The following is a 21,977-nucleotide window of genomic DNA, read 5'->3' as shown; positions in this document are numbered from 1 at the left end:
TAGGCAGAAAGAGAGGCGTAGCCATTCTCATAGGAAAAAAAAACCCATATGAGATTTTGTCAGAATATATAGACCCAGAGGGTAGAATTGTGATTTTAAAAATAAGAATGGCTAATTCTATTTTTACTTTATGCAACCTGTATGCTCCTAACAACTTCGATAGAAGTTTTTGGGAATTCCTACAAACTAAAATTTTGCAAATAGGAGAAGGCTACATAATTCTAGCAGGGGACTTCAACATGACCCCAAGAGCGCAGATAGATAGGCTCAGGCAAAAACTCAATAGCGGTTTGACTAAAAGAGATAAGCTTGAAGGCAAAATGTTTAAAACTTTATTTAAAAATCTAGCTCTTAAAGACATTTGGAGAATTCAAAACCCAGATCGAAGGGAGTTTACATGTAAAGCTAAAAGTGTAAGATCTTTCTCTAGAATCGATTTATTTCTAGTCACTGAGAATGTGCTGAGAATTGGCGCTACATCGAAAATATCGCAAGTCACTTTTTCAGACCATGCTCCAATAACAGTAAAAATACCATTAAACGAAAAAAAATCAGCTACACATCGTTTTTTCTTCCCTAAGTTTCTAATGAAAAACGCAAAATTTAGGGAATGGTTGACAACTAGAATGTCTGAATTTTTTACTATAAATGCTGACACTGTCAAGGATCCAAATATACTATGGGAAGCTGGTAAGGCGGTAATGAGAGGGGAAATTATTGCATACATGGCCGATTATAAGCGCAAGGCGACTCTGAGGGAGAACGAAGTACTGAGAGCACTTACTAATAGCTATAGTAAATATTTATCTCAACCATCATCAGTAAATTGGAAGAGGTACACCTTGGCTAAGAGAGAGAGAGATAATTTTCTAATGCATGTTGCAATCCAAGAGGATTATAAAACCAGAGCCAAATTCTACAGGCATGGAAATAAGGCAGGAAAAGTATTAGCAAATTTAGTTAAGAACACACAAGGAAGCTCTACTATTGATTCGATTCTAGAACAAGGAAACCTACTTCAAAATTCAAGAGAGATTATTGATGCCTTTTTCATTTATTATAGAGATCTCTATTCGTTTAGGGAATCAGATGAAGAAGCCTCAGAACTTTTCTGGGAAGGACTTGATCACCCGGTTTTAAATGAAGAAGCAGTAAGTGGAATCAACGCCCCTATTTCTGAGCAAGAAATTTCTTTGGCAATTCAAGAAGCCCGCCTGGATAAGGCACCTGGCCCAGATTTTCTCCCTAATGAGTTTTACAAACTCCTTACTCCAATTATAACCCCCCACTTAAGAAAAGTATTCAATTATTTCTTTGTAGACACTAAACCTATTCCTTTATCTTTTACAGCATCTATTACAACATTAATCTTGAAACCAGGGAAAGACCCCCTGAAAAAAGAGTCGTATAGACCCATCGCTTTACTTAACACAGATTACAAGCTATTATCATCCATCTTAGCCAAAAGACTCCAAAAAGTAATGGGGGATCTCATTAATAAAGACCAGGCGGGTTTTTTGTCCAGGCGCAATCTAGCTGCTAAGGTTAGGGAATTATTCCTAGTCCTTGACTACTTTCATAATTGCTCTGAAGATTTATCCCAAGACCAATCTGATATAGCAATTATCGCTTTAGACGCAGAAAAAGCGTTTGACTCTGTCTTCCATCAGCACATCAATAATGCCTTAATACGTTTTGGTTTCAAGGATAATTTCCCTTTTTTTATCAATAATCTCTGCACTAAGTCTACAACTAGATTATCTATTAATAAACTTGAGTCTAATCTTATTAACCTCCAGAGGGGCACAAGACAGGGGTGCCCGCTGTCACCTCTTTTATTTGACTTAGCGATTGAACCATTGGCCCTTAAAATCAGACAGATGATACAAGGGATAAGAATTGGCTCAGTAGAACCCAAAATTGCTTTATATGCCGATGACGTATTAATCTATATGTCTAATACAGCGACTAACATTCCAAGGTTAATCTCGATCACTAATTCATTTGGATCCTTCACAGGTTATAAGCTCAATATTTCTAAATCAGAGCTACTATGGGTTAGAAAAAATGAGGCCTCAATTGACACGATACCTTTCAAGGAAGTCTTGACTCATTTTAAATACTTAGGGATCTATATCTCAATTAATCCACAAGAGTGGTACACTCTCAATATTTCTCCCATCCTGGCTAGAATTAAAGAATATATGGTAAACTGGCAAAATCTCCCGATATCTTTATCGGGACGTATTGCTTTGTTCAAGATGGTCCTTCTCCCTAAGATTCTTTACCCTCTCCAAAATATCCCGGTGATCTTAAAAGTCAAAGATTGGAAAAGTTTAAATAGGGCACTGCGATATTTTATTTGGAAATGTAAAAGACCTCGAATTTCCCTAAACAAACTCTATCTACCTAAGAAGTATGGAGGAATGGCTCTCCCAGACCTAAGTAAATATAGCCTGGTTTTTCTCTCGCGCATCGCAATAGATTGGATCTTAAATAAGGACTATTTTACAAATAATAGTCTGGAGAAAAGTATCATATTTCCCTACAACCTTTCAGCTTTAATTCACTGCCCAATTCAACTAATTCCGAAAAAAGTGAGAGGTCTTCAATCAATATATATGGTTATACAAGCCTGGAAAAAATTAGGGCGCAAATTAAATATCGATTTAACTATTCCAAAATTCCAAGGACTATGTGGCAACCCAGAATTCCAGGAAGGTACTCAAACATTAGTATTTCAAATGTGGCAAAGAAAGGGTCTTCTTTTCCTGACTCAACTTATTGAACAAGGCACTCCATCGATCAAAACTTTTGAAAAGTTGAGACAGGAATTTGATATAAGCAATAAAGATTTCTTTGCTTACCTTCAAGCCAGACATTACCTATTCTCACTTGTGGAGAAGTATGGATGGTCTTGGACATGGGGGAAGTTAGACAATTGGCCCATCCTGGCTAAAAACGACTTATCCTCTATATCCTGCTGGTATGATCTGTTGATAAGCCAAGATGGAGAGTCTAATCTTCAACAGATAACATCAAAATGGAATTCATTAACACCAGACTTAGACATCGAGGCAGAACAAGTCGGAAAATCTATAGCCACCGTAGCCCAGACTACATTATCCGCAAATTGGAGGGAATCACACATCAAGCTACTCTACAGAACATACTATACTCCACTTAAAGGGTTTAAGTGGCACAATTATGAATTTAACATATGCCCCAAATGTTCTCTCCCGGCAGCTGACATAGTCCATATGATATGGTCTTGCCCGAGGATTAGACAACTATGGAAAAAAGTAGAATTTTGGCTAACTAATGCACTAAAGCTCTCAACTCTCTCTCTCTCATTGGCAATGGTGGTATTTCTTATAGATCCTACAACAAATTTAGACCAAATAAAAATTAGGAATGGGGCGATTCTGGCAACAAGAAATTTAATTTTTGGAAAGTGGAGAGACTCCTCAATACCTAGTATTCAAGAAATTAAAAACTATATAAAAAACAATGTATTATTGAACAAATGGATGTATCTTTAACCTCTGAAAGAGAGGTAGTTTTATTTTTCCAAAAATGGTCGGCTTTCATTAAGATATTCACTCCAGAAGAAATAAATCAACTAATATATCCCTTTAGACACTCGGAGATAGTCCTACTAGGTATATGGTAATAGAAGATCCTGACACTCCCTTCAACCTCTCCCTCCCACTAAGTTTTTCTTCTTAATTATTCATTTATTTGTGGAGGGGGGAGAGAGAAGAGAAGGAAAAAATAATTTCCCCCCCCCCTTTTTTTTTTTTTTTTTTTTTTTTTTTTTTTTTTCTTCCCGCACCCCTCTCCACCACTTCCAGCTCAAATAGGTCGCATTGGGCAAGAGATTATTTATTATTTAGCCTGAAGATATAGGATGTATAAGAAGGTTGATAAATAATAGAAAATAAGAGGCTCCATTTACTTTCATTTGTTCTTTTTTTTTTTTTTTTTTTTTTTTTTTTCTTGTTAATCCAGACAAAAAGTCTGCAATGTTTTGGCATATTTCTGATTGATCTTGGTTGATGATATATTAATGTATGTCAATCTGCTTGTATTTTTTTTTTTTTTTTTTTTTTTTCTCTCTGTCGGTATTTCTTTTTTTTGACAATATTGTTACATTGTTATGCCTCAATAAAAAAAATAAAAAAAAAAAAAAAAAAAAAATCGCATGCTCTATCTGAATCACAAGAGAAAAAATGTGGGTTCAGTGTCCCTTTAAGGATATAAACAAACTAGCAGCCAGCTCCAGGAGAGTTAAGGATAAGCAAATCCAGATTACAAGCTGAGAGAACAGGTCAACAATAATCCAAAAGGATAGGTAAAAACTTAGCAAGCAGAGATTCATAATGTTTGCAAATCAGAACAGAAAAGTGAAATCAGCATGCAGTTAGCTTGGTAACAATCAAGCAAGGATATTCAGGCTAGACGGGCTATTATGTGCAATGTGACATCATAGCTGGAAGAGTTGTGTTAAAGGTATATTACAGACATTACCAGGTACCTCTGTACATAGTACTCTTCTGGTCACTTGTCCAGGTTATGTAAAATGTGTGCTATAATAATTACTGTTTTAACTACTGCAAACCCTACCGCTATCCTTGCCCACTTCGTATCTCCCATCTCGGAAATCTGTTAATAATTATTTTATTTGGGCAAAGCCAAATCCGAGAATAAGCAGTGATACAAAAATATGCTAGTAAGAAAAAAAAAATATGTCTGGGAGTGCCCTTTCTTCAGAAATACCATAAAGCTATAAACCTTACTAGAATTATAGACAGGCATTGTAGCTTAGACACTAAGGGGTCAATTTATCAAGCTCCGTATGGAGCTTGATGCCCCGTGAAGACTCGCCAGAAAAAGAAGTTATGAAGCAGCGGTCTTTTTAAAAAGGGACATTGTACAGCGCAGGTTGTTAAGCCCTTAAGGACCAGCATCGTACCCTGTACTACGCTGCTGTCTTGGGCCTCCCTCTGCTGCTAACTCGCTAAAAGTAGTGAGATCACAATGTGCAGAAATAGGCTTGCATCAGGCAGTGGTGGTACCGACCGTTGGTGGTGTGGGAGGGTTAGGAGGGAGGCGGGTAGGCAGCCCATCACTGGAGGGGGTGGGAGGGGCAGGAGCAGGTGGGACCGCTACACTGCAGAAAAATAAAGCTTAGAGCGGCAGCGAGTGGGAAGAAGGGACGGGGAGGATGGGGGTTAGAGGGGGCAGCTACACTACAGAAAAAAAAATATTTTTTATTATTATTTAATAAAATAAAAATGGCTAGATAACTGGGTACTGGCAGACAGCTGCCAGTACCTAAGATGGCGGAAACTAGTTAGAGGGGGGAGGGATCAGGGAGGTTGGAAGGTAAGGTGTTAATCCTACACTGAACAAAATAATAATAATAAAAAATAAATTAAAAAAACGTCTAAAACTGCATACTGGCAGACTGTCTGCCAGTACTTAAGATGGGGTGACCAGTGTGGGGTGGGGGAGGGAAAAAGAACTGTTTGAAAGGGATCAGGGGGTGGGAAGTATCAGATGGGAGGCTAACCGCACTAAAACTAAAATGAACCTTATAAGCTACCTAATTAACCCCTTCACTGCTGAGATTAATAAAAGTGTGCTGCGCAGCTGCAAATAGCGGCCTTCTAAATTACCAAAAACCAATGTCTGCTATTTCTGAACAAAGGGGATCGCAGAGAAGTTTTTACATTAATTAGCAAGAAACCTAAAGTTTGTGAAAAAGTTAGCGTTTTTTTTTTTTTTTTTTATTTGATCGCATTTGGTGGTGAAATGGTGGCATGAAATATACCAAAATCAGCCTAGATCAATATTTTGGGTTGTCTACTAATATATATATATATATATATATATATATATATATATATATATATATATATATATATATATATATATATACATACATACATACATACATATATATATATATATATATATTTATTTATTTATTTTTATTTATTTATTTATTTATTATTTTTTTTTGATAGGTAAATAAAAAAAACAAGGCTTTCTTTCTGTTGAAATGTAGTGATGGCAAAAATGCTAAAAAAGCTCTGGTCTTTTGGGGAAGTCTTAGTCTGAAAAGCTCTGTCTTTAAGGGTTTAATTTATTTTAGCACTAATCTATTACACTTTTAACAATATTGGAAAATAATGATCATTCACAAAACAATTCACTTATTATTATGTTCATTATTTGTAATGTCACTAATATGTTTCGTTTCATGTATTGACAGTACTTAATTTAGTACAAGGCTGTTATAAGTATCTATGTGAACCACCTTGGACGCTGATCGGTCTATCAATACATGTCTCTACTCCTGATTGTTGATTGGCTAAATCGGACCACGTGGAACGGTAATTGGTAACGGAAGTGTACCCGTTTTGGAACTTCACTTCACACACTACTTGATTGAGAACTTACTGGAAGTTGTGAATGATTGGTTCATAAAGTCACATGACAATGAAGTTGAGACAAATTTTTGGGGGGTTTCTTATTGGTTCAATGTATGTCACATGTTTATTGCACCCAATTAGAAATGGCTATTTGAAACAATACTGTCATTGATACTTTGTTTATATAACATCAAATGTTTGCCATATTTCAGTGTATTTTACCCCCTTAAGGACCAGCGACGTACCCTGGCCGTTTTTTGGGACTTGATTGTTTTATAGCGCGGTGTTGCCACCAGCGTCGAGACTGCTCTATTCCACAAAGCATGCTGGAGGTAGGGTATTAATATCGTGTTCTTGCTAGACTTGTGCTATTATGTCCTGAAAAAACCCTTAACGACCAGTGACATACAGGGTACATTGTGGTCATTAAGGGGTTAAAGAATGTAAGATTTTTTTGTTATAATGGAACGCCCCATTTGCTTAACTCTATATTTTAAATATGAATTAATTTTGTTTAATTTTTTTATCTATTGAGTTCCATCCTAACAAAAGGATAGATTGACCCTGATGTAAACCGCCCCAGAACACCTGTGCAATGGGTGTGTCCAGGCAGGGTTGAAAACACTATAAAACATGGTGTTTGAACGCTAGGCAGTCACAGCTAATTTTGCACACTATTGATTCACTCTTGATAAAGGCAATTTTATTTACTGAAATGCGTTGAGTTTTTAAATTATCTGTTTTAATAAACTTTTATGAAGCTGTATCCCACTGATGTCTTGCTGGTAATTCTGATAATAAAAGCTGACCTTTACTTGAAATCTTGTGAGTATCTTACATTTGGCGTACCCCTTTGTGTGACGTTACTGCACTATTTTGGGCTACTTTCTTTTGGAGGTTAAAGGGATAGTAAAGTTCAAATTAAACTTTCATGATTCAGATAGGGCATATCATTTAAAACAACTTTCTAATTTACTTTTATCATCAAATGTGCTTTGTTCTCTTGTTATTCTTAGTTGAAAGCTAAACCTAGGTAAGCTCATATGCTTATTTCTAAGCCCTTGAAGGCCGCCTCTAATTTGAATGCATTTGACAGTTTGTCACAGCTAGAGGGCATTAGTTAATGTGTTTCATACAGATAACATTGTGCTCATGCACGTGAAGTTATTTAAAAGTCAGCAGTATTTGCCTGAAATGCAAGTCTGTCAAAAGAGCTGAGATAAGGAGGCAGTCTGCAGAGGCTTAGATACAAGGTAATTACAGAGGTAAAAAGTGTATTTATATTACAGTGTTGGTTATGCAAAACTGGGGAAAGGAATTATCATTTTAAACAATACCATTTTTGGTGTTTACTATCCCTTTAAATAAGTTTAATTTGGCCGGAGAAGCAAGAAGGGATATTCAACTCCATTCCCAGAGATACAGCGCTGCCACATCTACATCAATTATCCTGCATATGGTTGAGGAGGACCTGGACTGGCAGCAATCTCTATCAAGGGAAGTGCTTTACATAGTTCATACTATTTCTTTTTTTTTTTTTTTTAAACTTTATTTATAACAAAGACAAAGAAACATTGTTACAATCTCGATTACCAAGTATAAAAAATAGTGTAACAATAAATATAAACAATACATAAATACATAATTAGGTAAAAAGCCATAAAAATCAAAGTGAAGGGAAAAAAGGAAGAAAGTGCTCGTGCATCAATACAAATCGTTCAAAGGTATTTAGAGCAAATATATTGTGTCAGCTAAATAGTGCATAGGGTAACCGGATAAACCTTTGTAAAATACCTAATCTTTCTTTGTCCCATTTCTCCTTTTATCTACTGTCGACCCCCCCCAATAAGACAGGACCAATTACACAAAAAAAAACAAAAAAAACCCCATTAATAATAATGGTACAACTAATAATAGTAAAAGTAATAGTAATAATAATAATAATAATAATAATCCTCCCTGCTCCTCCGCTCTCCTCTACCCTCCACCCCAACCCCAATTCTCCTCACCAATTCACTCAGCGTCCGTAACCCATTCTGCCGGAAAATGGCCAGCTAGAATCTTCATCTGAACAAACTCTGAATTCCTAAATGGTTTAATTAATTTGTTTTGTTGTAGTAAGGGCAGGGATCTTACGAAAGGCTCCCATTTTTAAAAAAATACACCTAAGTATTTGTCTTGTGGGAATGATAGGTTAAACTGCTCTGTTATAAATTGGCTACTCAGCGCCATTTTAAATTGAGCCATAGTAGGTGCAGAAGATGCTTTCCATGCTTTAAAGATAAGGTTACGTGCTGTTAGTATAATGGTATTTAACAGACTATAGTTCTTTGTTATACCCTGATATTTTACCAAAAAGAAAATTTCGATTGGGGAAAGTTTATGGTTCAATTTTAAAACCGCTGTTATCCAAAATGCAATTTTCCACCAATATTGGCATATTTTAGGGCAGCTCCATACACAATGGTATAAGTCCACTCCTATAGCTGAACATCTGGAGCAGAGGACCTTAGTTTTGTACCATTTAGAGAGGACAGCTGGTGTAAGATATCTCTGTAATCCAACCTTTATCTGCGACTCACGCCAAATTGTCGGAACCCAGCTCTGTTGGACTATTTTAAAACTCTCAACAATCGTCTGTTCATCAATATCTGGAAATAGAGAAGACCACCTAACAACCATTTCATTTACTTGTAAGTTGGACGCTTTCTGATTTAATAGTGAATATAAAGGGGAAATAGCGTATATTCCTGCCGTATATATAAGGATCCTAGGCTGTAATTCAGCCCAGGACCACTTATTCCCATGTTTTGTGTTCAGCTCCAGAAGAAAATGTCTAGCTTGGAGATAAGCATAGAATTCTTGTGCGCTTAAGTCAAACCTTGTTGCAATTTCTTGGAATATCAATGGATGTCCTCCTGTATCGCGTATTTGACCAAAGGTTTGAAGACCTTTTGCCTTCCATTCTCTAAATATCTGATTAAAGAGGCCGGGACTAAATTCTGGATTACCCACTATAGGTAAGTATTGTGATACATACGGACAGTTTCCCAATTCTATGCACATTCTTTGCCAAGCCACAATGACATTCTTAAAGGTGGCTAGGTAGAATAAGCTGGATGGCAATGACGTAAGAGGGCAATGCAGCAGGGCCTTCAGCTGGAAGGGAGCCGCAACCTGAGATTCCCAGCTAAAAGAAGTGATTTGCTCCTTCTCAGTTAGCCAATCTAGTGCGAATCTAGCCAGAATAACCAAGTTATACATCTGAGTGTTAGGAAGCGCCAAGCCCGCTGATTCCTTAGAGTTCATGAGCCTGAGGAGAGCTATCCGCGGTCTTTTACCGTTCCATAGAAACTTAGAGCAGGCTTTATTGTATATAGTGATGTATTTTTTATGTAAAAACCACGGGATGTTTTGCAGAACATAGAGAAGTTTTGGAAAAATGACTGATTTAATCAGAGTCACCCGAGCCGGTAAATCGGTAAACTGGCCCAATCCTCAAGTTTTTTCTTACACTCGTCCAATACCCTCCTATGATTTAGTCGATACCATTCTTCCGAATTTGTGGATAATCGTAGACCCAAATATGTAATTTGTGAAACTTCTTGAAAAGGGTGTTCAACATAGGATGGGGAATTTTTATGTATCCACATTAATTCTGATTTAGAAGTATTGATCTTAAATCCAGAAAGTTCCCCAAACTCTTGGGTGATACTCTGTAGAATAGGTAGAGAGGCGTTAAGGTTAGATAGAAATAGAAGGAGATCATCTGCGTATAGGAGAAGAACAAGCTTCTCCCCCGCCAATGAAATCCCCTCCAGTTCTTGTCGTAGTCGAATAGCCAGAGGCTCTATGCTCAGGTTAAACAAAAAGGGTGAAAGAGGACAACCCTGTCTCGTCCCTCTGAATAAGTCGAAACGTTGTTTGGGTGTGTTATTAATAATCACCGCAGCAGAAGGAGTACTATAAATTAAGCGTATATAGTTATTAAAAGATCCCGAAAACCCAAATTGGTCCAGCACAAAAAACAGATGGTCCCAGCTGACCCTATCAAAGGCCTTCTCGGCGTCAACCGTTAAAATAGCCTTATCTATACTATCATGAGGTTCCATAGCCTTATATTTATTCCAAAGAGATTCAATCAAGATCAAACGTTTCCTTGTGTTTTTTACGGGATTACGTCCAGGCATAAAACCGGATTGATTCTCATGGACTAGATCGCCCATGAGGGGTTTCAATCGAGAGGCTATGATAGCTGCTAGCAGTTTATAGTCAGTATTTAAGACCGAGATAGGTCTGAAAGAGCTTGGTAATTCGGGGTCTTTGCCCTTTTTTAAGATCAGTGAGATATTTGCAGAAGAAAAAAAGGGTTGAACATCGTGTGTTCTCTGAGAAATAGTAATTAAATAGCTTAGTTAATATGGGTAACAGCTGTGGTTGTAGAATTCTGTAGTATTCGATAGGAAGGGCATCTGGACCGGCGGCTTTGTTGGGTTTCGCGTTCTTAATTGCCCATCCTATTTCTTCATCGGTAATGGGTGCATTAATAGCGTCTCTATCTTCTATAGATATATACGTGGTACTTTAATCTTGGCCCAAAAAGCCTCCTTATCTAGATTAGGAAGATCTTGACTGTATAAATTCTGGAAAAATTCAAAAAACACTTTTTCTATATCTGGATGTCTCGTATATCTCCTGTCTCCTTGTTTGATAGAAGCGATAGTACATCTGGGGGAAGAGTTCGCCAGTCTTGCCAAAAACTTTGCCGATCTACCCGTGAAGCCCCCATAACGAGCTTTCATTCTGAGTTCTTCCTGCGCACTAACCTGTTTCATATGGGTATCGCGAAGTGTTTTGCCAGTGGTGTAAGCCTCCCAGCTTTCTCTAGTATGCCTTATAATATAGGCTCTGTATGTGTTCTTAACACGATTGGCTAATTGTCTAGCCACTGAGCTACAATATTTTGACCAATATAGTGTATAGGATTTAATCTCACCGCGTAAAACGGCCTTGGAGGCCTCCCAAAATGTCTCAATTTTATCTATATAATTACCATTATTGTTAATGTATTCCTCCCACTTCAAACGTAAATGATTCTGAAATTTGATGTTATTGCACAGATATCTAGGAAAGAAAATATGGTTCATTCCACACCGCTTAAGGCTACTGCCAAGATTTAATGCTATGACAGCATGGTCAGAGATGACAATGTCATCGATTCTGGTAGACCAATTTCGTCCAAGCATTGTTTCTGATACAAGGAAATAGTCTAGTCGGGAGAAAGAGCGTTGGACATGGGATACACAGGTATAGGCACGAACATCCGGATTTTGTACCCGCCATAAATCCACCAGCCCCAAATGAGAGCATAGTTTCTGAAAAATCCGTACTTTCCTACCTCTACTGTTTAACGCCTTTTTATTCGATTTATCCAGAAAGGGGTCTGCTAATAGGTTGAGATCTCCTGCAATAATTAAATTTAATCCTATGTATTTATGTAACCTTACAGAGAGGGCTGACCAGAATATATGATCGATTTGATTGGGTCCATAAATATTACAGAGTATATATTTTGTATGTTTAACTTCCACTTCTAATATTAAAAATCTCCCGTCGGGATCAGATACAGTATTAATTATTTGATATTCTAATTTCCGATTTATCAGAATTGCGACCCCCCTCTTTCTTGAGGTAAATGGAGCCGCCACGACTTCCCCTACCCACTTAGATTTAAGTTTGGGAATTTCAATAGCCTTAAGATGTAATTCCTGTAAGAGGACTATATCAGGGTTAAATATCCCCAAGTGTTTTATTATGGCTTTTCTTTTAATTGGTGAATTGATGCCCCCTACGTTCCAAGACAATAGTTTAAGGTTGTATGCCATCAACCTTATTTATCTTGCCAAGCCCTACCCTCAAAGGAGGGGATTCCATAAGTTAATAAGTCTAGAAAAAAAGCTGGGGTCCTGCGACTGAAGGATAATAATCCAATAAGAGGTAATCAAGGGGTGGGAGGAGCGGAAGGGGGAGGAGAGAGAGGGGAGAGAGAAAAAAAAACAACCCACAACACTCCACAACAAGACACCCCCCGGCCCTCCCCCCAACCCAAAAACACCATTCCTATAACTAACATAATTTGAGATGCAAATACCTTAGCTATTACCAGCATATCTCAAAGTGACTAGGTATCTATTTAATACCCTTTGGTGCAAGTTCAAGGTACACCTGCTTCCCTGCAAAAAGTTTCAGCCTCCCTAACATTATTGAGTATATGTGTAATACCTTCTTTTTGAACAATTAGTTTTGCAGGGTAAATCAGCCTGATATTGTAGCTCTCCTTCTGTAGTCTCCCATAGAAGAAAGACATATCTCTTCTCTTAGTGAGTGTTTCAGAGGAGAAGTCTTGGAACATCAATAGTCTATGTGAGCCTAAGGAAAGAGAGCCACATTTCCTGTAATGTTTGAGGTATAATAATTTGTCTTGGAAGTTCACGAATTTGAAGATTACTGGCCTGGGACGTGAGGCCTCGCTGTGCTCACGTTGTTGACCTATCCTATGAGCTCTTTCAATCAAAAAGGGAGCAGCAGGAGCTGGAATCTGTAAAGCCTGAGGTAGTACAGTGGTGGCAAAATTCATTAAATCTTGAAATTTAGGAGATTCAGGCAGACCAATTACTTTGAGGTTGTTACGTCTTGATCGGTCCTCAAGATTTTCGATCTTGGCTTGCAAAGACGATATGGTTTTACTGTGGGAATCCATTATTGGATCAATTATGTTGAATCTGTCCTCCAAATCCGAGATCCGATTCTCCATTTCGTCTAGCCTTGAGGAGAACTGCCTAACCTCTAAAGTGAGGTTTGATATCTCACTTCTGATCTCCTGTTTGATCAAGTCAAATTGAGGTGTCAGTATTTTTGCCACTTCGGCTGCAAATTCAGACATATAACTGGGAGAGGGACTGGAAATGCTTTTTTCCACAGGGGAGACTATACTTGAGTCCAAGTTCCTGCTGCTCCCTTTTTTGTCCCTTACTTTGGGGGGCATGTTGGAGGGCGAGCTTCTTTGGTGGATATATTTATCCATGAACAGGGCGTAACTGTTATTTCTCTGGACTATACCAGATATTATCTGTATATCTCAGAAATATGAAAATCAAATCCAAATTCTCAAATAGAAATTTTTAATACCCTAAGAGATTGTTCCTAAGGGATAAGTCTTGTGTGCCCCCTATCTGTATTATGTAAACAATACCATAGAGAGAACAAGAAGAAAAGAGAAAAAAAAGGAAGACATTTTTTTTTATTTTTTTTTTTCTTTCCTTTTCTTTTTGGGTGCAAACTTTTCTAATATGATATCAACCCCTAAACACTATATACCAATGTGTGTTCTACTGGTAATGTAGTACTTTTACTTCGCTTAGACTCTCACAATTCACTAAAATTTAACTTTATGTCTAAAAAAGCTGCCCTTTATGAGAACAATATCCCCAGCATGTATTACAGTATGCAATTAAACCTCATGACGTAGAGCTTTAAAATACTTAGAAAACTATAAATAGCTAAATAATGAATTTGTAGTTAGAAAATTCCTTAGCTTATAACAGTCCAACCCAGGGTCACCCCCTACACATTGGATATATAGGCATACCGTAATATATAGTTACAGGGTTAATGTAGGCAGAATAACATTCAGAGAACTTTTAATTCGATGTTGCAAAATTAGAATAGCGCTCTGCCAAACGGCTGATGTTTTTAAATTTAACAGAGCCACTATATGATAGTGCCTATTTTATGTCTTTTGGCTGCAGCGTAGAGAGATCAGCCTCAGTAACCTCTACCAATGCCTAATACAGGAGAGGGGAGAGAAAAGGAAAATTCTATGGAAATCAAACCCTGTGGTTAAACATCAGGTAACAGTGCATATCAGACTACACATATATGTACTCTTCCCCACAATCTTAATCTCAGGAAAAAAGGTCCTTCTACTAGGGACCTGTAATGGCAGTGAATTTACATGACTGTGGGGACAAAACAGAGTAGACTATGACTATATGGGGAAAATATAACTCTCAGACTTTTAAACCCCAAGTTAAGCATAATCAGTCCCAAAAGCAGTCCAGTATAGCAACTTCACTGTCGTAGCTATAGCTTGCTCAACCTGTTAGAGGTATCAGAGCCTTCAGTGAGTCCAGTAAAAAATGAACCGTTTAATACCAGGCTTCCAAACGTCTTTTGTTCAAATATATAAAGCAACTGGAGAGAGTACCTTCTTTCCCAGACTGGGACAGGCAGATATAACCGGATGCAGCAACTCCCCACCGATAACTTGAATCTCTACGGGTACCCTACCCGTGTAATCTTCCCAGCATGTAAACTGTTGGCGCAGGGGGACCTCTCTGGCAGAGAACAGCGGAGATAAGTATCTGCGCGGCAGAACCGCTCACCCGCATCAAAGCGGCAGCAGTCCAATCGGCCACCCAGGCTGCACCTCCTCGACCCGTGGACAGCCCATGCACCGACTGTAGGCAAAGAGAGTTCGCCAGCCAAGCGGCAACCAGGACCGCTGTGCGGCAACCATCACGACACTTCACGTCAGGGGAGGTACGCTCACTTTGGCTATACGCCCATCCAGGGGGCTCGAGTTTCCTGCGGTCCACTCGTCACTCAGGAGCTCTCAACCAGGGAGAGGAACTCTGCCATCCACAGTGCTGGTCAGGAAACGGGGGCACAGCTGTTCCAGGTATAACAAATACCCCGCCAGGTGGGTATTACAGCCGCACTTTATGCATCTAGCTCCCAATAATAGTTAGTTTATTTTATTTGGTGAGGCAAGCTTTGTGTGTCTGTGTTTGCCTAGATCCTTCGTAACCCAGATTTGTATGACTGGTAGGATATGCAGGGAGACTTATGGTCCGCAAAGTAAGGACCTGCGAAAAAGTTAGTGGGCTTAACTGAGGTAGTCTTGTTCCATCACCTGCAGACTCTTGTAGGAATGGTGTGCACCAGCCAACGTGCACTCTTAGGCTGCTAACGTTCGCTTCCTATGCCGAATCGAAATCCTAACGCCCAGACCTAAACATGGCCAAGGGCAACAAGGGCAATTGTTGGTGATGGCTAGGCCTCACACAGAGGCGCGGAGCTCCCACAGCACCTGCAGCTACCTGCAGCTACCTGCATGCCCCGCCTCCAACAGGAAGCTCAATCAGTTCATACTATTTCTATATATTGGCCAAAGTAGGTTGTTGGGACTGAGGATGCTAGAGAGCTCAGGTTAGGTTAAAACGATATCAAGTACCTCAGTCTTACAATAAGGTAATATAACCTTACCTATATGGCCCACAATTCTGAAGCAGATTGAATGTTTTTAAACATAGCCCATAACACCTTATGCATCGTCTGCTCCTTTTTTTTTTTGTAGCAATTTCTCAATTTTTTTAAAAAGGGCGCTCAATGCTTCCCATTTTGTTGAAAAACCTGTACATTCTCTTTTTGATTTCAGGTTTTGTTAACTAATCCCTTGTTTTAAAATTTCATTTTAAGTATTTGCATTGTTGGGAGATTATACAATTTCCACTTAAAAATTATCAATTTTCTACCTAAAAGGGACAGTCAACTGCTTAATTTTTATTGATTGAAAAAAAAAAAAAAAAAAGGGATTATGATCAGGGATAGGCAAGGTGTCAGTACACGGACACTGGTGTCCGTGACTGGCCTTTGCAGTGTCCACCACCCGTTTTGCGGAGGGGAGGGAGGAGTAGGACAGACGAATGCTGGTCCTTACTCCTCCTTGACCCAAGCAGCGCCATGCTTAGTAGCGGGAAAGTGAGGGAAGAAGCAAGCTTCCTGCAGTCAACTAACTGTCAGTTGTGACCCATCCCAATTCCTTGATCTGTGCGGCAGCGTGGTGCTGGTGTCTGGTGTAGAAGACCGCTGCCTACTCTGACAAACCTTACGTAACCAAGTAAGTAACCAACCATGATGATCATGCAATTAACATCAAGGTGGGTGGGTTTGGTCAGGAGTTACAGACTCTCAATATAACCAAAAAATAAATAAAAGGTAATACCATATAAATGTTATTTTAAACTTGTTTGATTAGATGACTAATTTGTACTTGTGGAACTAGACCAGGGGCGTCCAACGTGCAGCCCATTTGACAGCAAAGTTTCGCTCTTCTGACTTATAGAAATATAGATTATGTCGGCAGATAGGAACCATCTAGTCTGCCCAATTTTCTGAATACTTTCTTTAGTTACTGGTCTTATCTTATATCTAGCATAACCTTATGCCTATCCCATGCATGTTTAAACTACTTCACTGTCTCTACCACTTCTGCTGGATGGCTATTCCACCACATATCCACTACCCTCTCTGTAAAGAGAGTGTTTTTTGATGTTTTTAATTTGAAATGTACCTTGGTGTCCTTCACTAATGTCTGTACTTTGGAAAATGTCCGCCACAGCCTTGGTCCGTGCCTATCCCTGATTATGACTTTATTACCCATTCCCCAGTTTTGCATAACTCACACTGTTATATTAATATACATTTTACCTCTATGATTATCTTGTAGCTAAGCCTTTGCAGACTGCGCCCTTATTTCAGTTCTTTTGACAGACTTGCATTTTTAGCCAATCAGTGCTGACTCATAATTAACTCCACAGGAGTGAGCACAGTGTTATCTATATGGAACACATTAACCAATGCTGTCTAACTGTGAAAAACTGTCAAAATGCACAGAGATAAGAGTTGGCCTTCAAGGGCTTACAAATTAGCATATGAGCCTACCTAGGTTTAGCTTTCAGCAAAGAATACTAAAGAACAAAGCAAGTTTGAAGATAAAAGTAAATTGGAAAGTTGTTTAAAATTGCATCAATTATGAAAGTTTGATTTTGACTAGACTGTCCCTTTAAAAGACATGGCACGCAAGCATTTTCTCTGAACTATCTAAAACATCTAAAATAAAATGTTTTAAAATGCATAACAGTGTTTATATTAAAATAAACATGTAAACAAGTACTCCACTGGCTTTAGAGGATCCGCTCTGCTTACGGTAGCTGTAATAACAAAGGAAAGGTCTCACCTTCAATCGCCTCTTCTATGCTGCCCCGATAACTCCGTCTCTTCGGTACCCGTCCTCACCACTTTGCCGTGGTTGCGGGATTCTTCCTACGGTGTCTGACGTTACTCCCTCGTGACCGCACCCGACCTATCACGGGGCAGATCTGGCGAACCGGTATCTGTCAACTTTCCAGCTCTTACCGATCCTGGCAGAAGGGTGTAAATACAAATACCCAGAGCTCTCACGGGTAAGCTGGGGCTTCTCGCCCTCTTGCAGCAAGCAACGGCCCTCTTCCCTGGCCGAACAGTATCCAAACAAATTAAGAATGCCGCTCTTGAATAAAACTTCTTGCTTTATTAGTCATAATATAAAAACTTGGTGCCAGCGTGCAGTAACAAGTAATTTAAAACAGCTGCTTTGTCACAAACAGGCCAGTCTGACGCGTTTTGGCTGATATGCCTTATTAATAGACTCAATTCAATTAATTCACCTGTGGGGCTTTAAATGACCCTCACAATCTGATTGGTTGCCTGAAAAAGTGTCTAAGCTAACTCCTCCCTAATGCTTGTCAGACATTGGTCGACTCGTAACCTTCCCTCACTCATCACACCCTCCTCCATTCATAAACACTGTCACTGTTAACTCTTGAGTAAATAAACACGTATGTATACAGATATGGCCTTCCTTAACCACGTCACATTATGTCTACAATCAGCTCCTCTTTGAGTCCCACAGTGTTATTAAATAGCCATTCGCGCAACAATCTCCATCTGCTTTGTGATGTACTTTATACAGACTGGTGACTTAGTAAATAACTTAATGTGTCACACTAGCTCGTGTGATATTCTTTATATTAACTGATGATATAGCAGATAACAGTTATTAGACTGGTAGCACAATACAAAGTTATTAATATATGCCACTTTCCCTGTTGGTAGTACATCATTAGCTTGTGGTCCCCATATATACCTATAATGCAAGGTTGAAGATACTTAAATATTAGGAGAACCTACCATTAAAATTGTAATATGCCAGTTGCTGTAAAGGGAATGATCACCCCTTTTCTGTCTGTCACAATGATGTCATAGTATACTACTGTATTTTTCTGTTACCCCGGTTGTATACCTTTCTGTAGCCAATAATCTCATCCTTTTTTTATTAACATGCCTTCAATTTGTTGTGGTCAAAATGTTGCCACAAAGGCCATAAAGTTAAGCATGATTTTATCATTATATTCGCTTAAGGGCAATTATTTATATCGTTCTAATTTAAGGTATTAAGGGTTAGTACTCCCAAAAGTTGATAATATCATCTGCTATATTCAGGCCAGCTGGTCTCCATGTATTACGAGTTAAAATCCAGTATGCCTCTCTACGTAGTAGTTCTTGCATTCTGTTACCCCCTCTGGGTTTCTTATCTATCACATCTATAATCATCCATCTAAAGGTACTGACATTACCATGATGGTCATAGAAAAAAATGCTTCGCTACTCCTGTGGTTGTTTTTTTCCTTATCAATATCATTGAGGTGCTCCCTAATTCTAGCTCGAGCCTCTCTAGAGGTGCACCCCACATATTGCAGGTTACAAACATTGCATGTCACCAGGTACACAACAAATTTGGATCTGCAGTTAGTGCATCTTTGACATTCATAAACCTTCTGTGTGTGTGAAGATTGAAACACCTTACTAATTAAGGCATAGCCGCAGGCTTACAGCTTCTAGTGCCACATTTGTAATGCCCTTTGCAGCTTAACCAGCTGCTCTCCTTTTTTGGGGGCTTAAGCATACTAGGGGAAACCATATTCCCAATAGTGACATTTCTCCTTGGTACAAATCTGCAGCCTTTGTCTATCACATCTTTTAGTATGTCATCACCTCTAAGGATCTGGAGGTTCTTTTTAATGATATTACAAATCTTGTGGAACTGACTGGTGTACGTTGTCACGAAGGTAATCTCACTTGGGGATTCCTGTCTAGGGGGTCTTGATAATAATAGTGCTTCTCTGGACATACTCATGACTTCTCTCTGGGCTCTATTTATGGGGCCCTCAGGATATCCCCTTTCTCTTAGTTTTTCATAAGAGCCTTACTTTCTGTTACAAAGTCTGCCTCATCAGAGCAATTACGTTTTGCCCTGATGAGCTGACTACTACTCGCGTGAATCAGCGAATTTACTGAAATTGGCTTAGTGAAGAGTTGTGTCCTAACCCCACCAGCAGCGGCATCACCTATTAGTGTGATGTCAAGATAATCCACCTTTGTCTTGTCAAAACAAAAAGTAAAAGACAAGCCCACATCGTTACTATTGAGGTATGACACAAACTGTTCACTTTGTTCCCTGCTGCCTGCCCAAACAAACAGCAGGTCATCTATATAGCACTTGTAGCCTACTATCTGTTCACCAAAGGGATTCGTATCGGCAAAGACGTGGGACAGCTCCCACCAGCCCATGAACAAGTTGGCATAGGCTGGGGCAAATTTAGCCCCCATCGCCGTCCCACGTCTTTGCAGATAAAAATGTCCATTGAAGCTAAAAAAGTTATGATCAAGCAGGAATTAAATGACCCGCACAATGTAGTCCCTTAGTTCAAGTGAGTAGTCACTCAGAAAGTCTAACATGTATCTAATAGCCTGTAGGCCCTTATTGTGTGGGATGGCGGAATATAATCCCACCACGTCCACCGTGAGCCAACTATATTCAGAGCACCACATAATCTCTCCCACACAGTTTAACAAGTGTTTGGTGTCCCTGAGGAAAGTAGGCAACCTCCACACCAGTGGTTGCAGCAGGGATTCGATCCAATTTGACAAATTTTTGAAGAGTGAACCGATCCCCGAGACGATCGGTCTGCCCTTCACATCCTTGATGGACTTGTGCACCTTCGGTAAGTGATGGAAAATTGGTATCACTGGTTCCCTCACATTTAGATACTCGAAGGTGCACAAGTCCATCAAGCCCCCCTCCAGACCATCATCAAGCAGATCCCTCAGCTCCGCCTGAAACCTAACTATGGGGTCAAAGGACAATCTCTGATACACCTCCCCATCGCTGAGCTGTCTATCCGCCTTTTGTATATAGTCTGATTCAGCCATGACAACTATTGTACCGCCTTTATCTGCATTTTTTATCACTATGCCTTGTCTCTCTCTCAGTTTTCTCAAGCCCTTCTTTTCTATATGTGTGAGATTATGTGTGTGATTGCTGCTTTCTGATTTGAGCTTTATCAAATCCTCCTCTACCCTCTTGTGGAAGCTCTCCAACACTTCTCCCCTATGGTGAGTGGGGTAAAACGTAGATTTGTTTTTATACCCTGTGTGACTACCCTTATATGTCAAATCTCCCATACTTTCTCTTTCCAATTGGCTTAGAGTTAAGAGATCAGTTGTATCTTTGAAAAGAAAACAAACAATCATTCACCACTTCTCTAGTTTCTGCCTTCAAGTCACTGACACACTCTGGAGATTGCTCACCATAATAAAACTACTTAATGGTAAGATTGCGAACAAACCTGTTGACATCCATGAGTGTGTCAAATACCTTGAAGTCAGCCGCTGGAACAAAATTCAGACCTAATTCTAAGGCCCTAATTTCTTCTGTGCTCAATTCAATACTTGTGAGGTTGATAACCCTCATATTTTGTACTTGTTCTGTTTTCCTTTTCTTAGAGTGTACTGTTCTCGTCTGGCCTGTGGTTCTTTTCCTCTTTTTTGGGGGGGCAAAAATATTTGTTAACTTTTTTTTTTTTTTTTTTTTTTTAAACAGCTTTATTGTAATAATAAAATAGATATACAGATAAATGGAGACGCAGCTCCGGTAATACGTAATAAAACAATGGCTGTAAGTTTTATCATTAACAATAATAGAGCCAGTGGCTCTTAGATATTGGATAGCAGTTGCCTTTTCAGAATTTAAGCTTGACTTAATGTTCAATGGTGTAGGCATGGTATGAAAGGTGTATTATCCTCTCCTGAAAAAGTGCTGTCAAGCAATCGGTGGTGAAAGCAAAACATAGAAAACAGAAAGAAGAAAAACAGAAACAATTACAAAAACAGCCAGTCCCGGTCCGCCCCCTCCCTCGTAATATGTAATTGTGTTATCGGTTCTAAGGTTCTAACTCCCATGTCTGTATCTAGTTTTATCTGGGTTATTGGTGTTACTCATTAGTTTCAGTTTTGTGTTGGAGATAGTTGAGCCATAGTTGCGAGAACTCGGCGTATGTGTCCATTGCGTCATGCTTAAGATAGTAATATTCTTCTAAGTCTACGATCTCAGAGACCTTCCGAACCCACATCTCTAAAGATGGTGCTTCTCTATGTTTCCAGTTTTTGGCTATTAGGAATCTGATTCCATTGACCATAATATTAAACAGCCGAATGTATGGTTTATATTTAATTGTGGGGGGAGATTTGTGTAGTAACCACACTAAGGGGTCTAGTGGGAGCGAGATTTCTAATATAGCTTCTATCTCGGCAATG

Source organism: Bombina bombina, chromosome 8, assembly GCF_027579735.1.
Source record: "Bombina bombina isolate aBomBom1 chromosome 8, aBomBom1.pri, whole genome shotgun sequence".
NCBI classification, from domain to species: domain Eukaryota; kingdom Metazoa; phylum Chordata; class Amphibia; order Anura; family Bombinatoridae; genus Bombina; species Bombina bombina.
Note: the sequence above shows the minus strand (reverse complement) of the source record.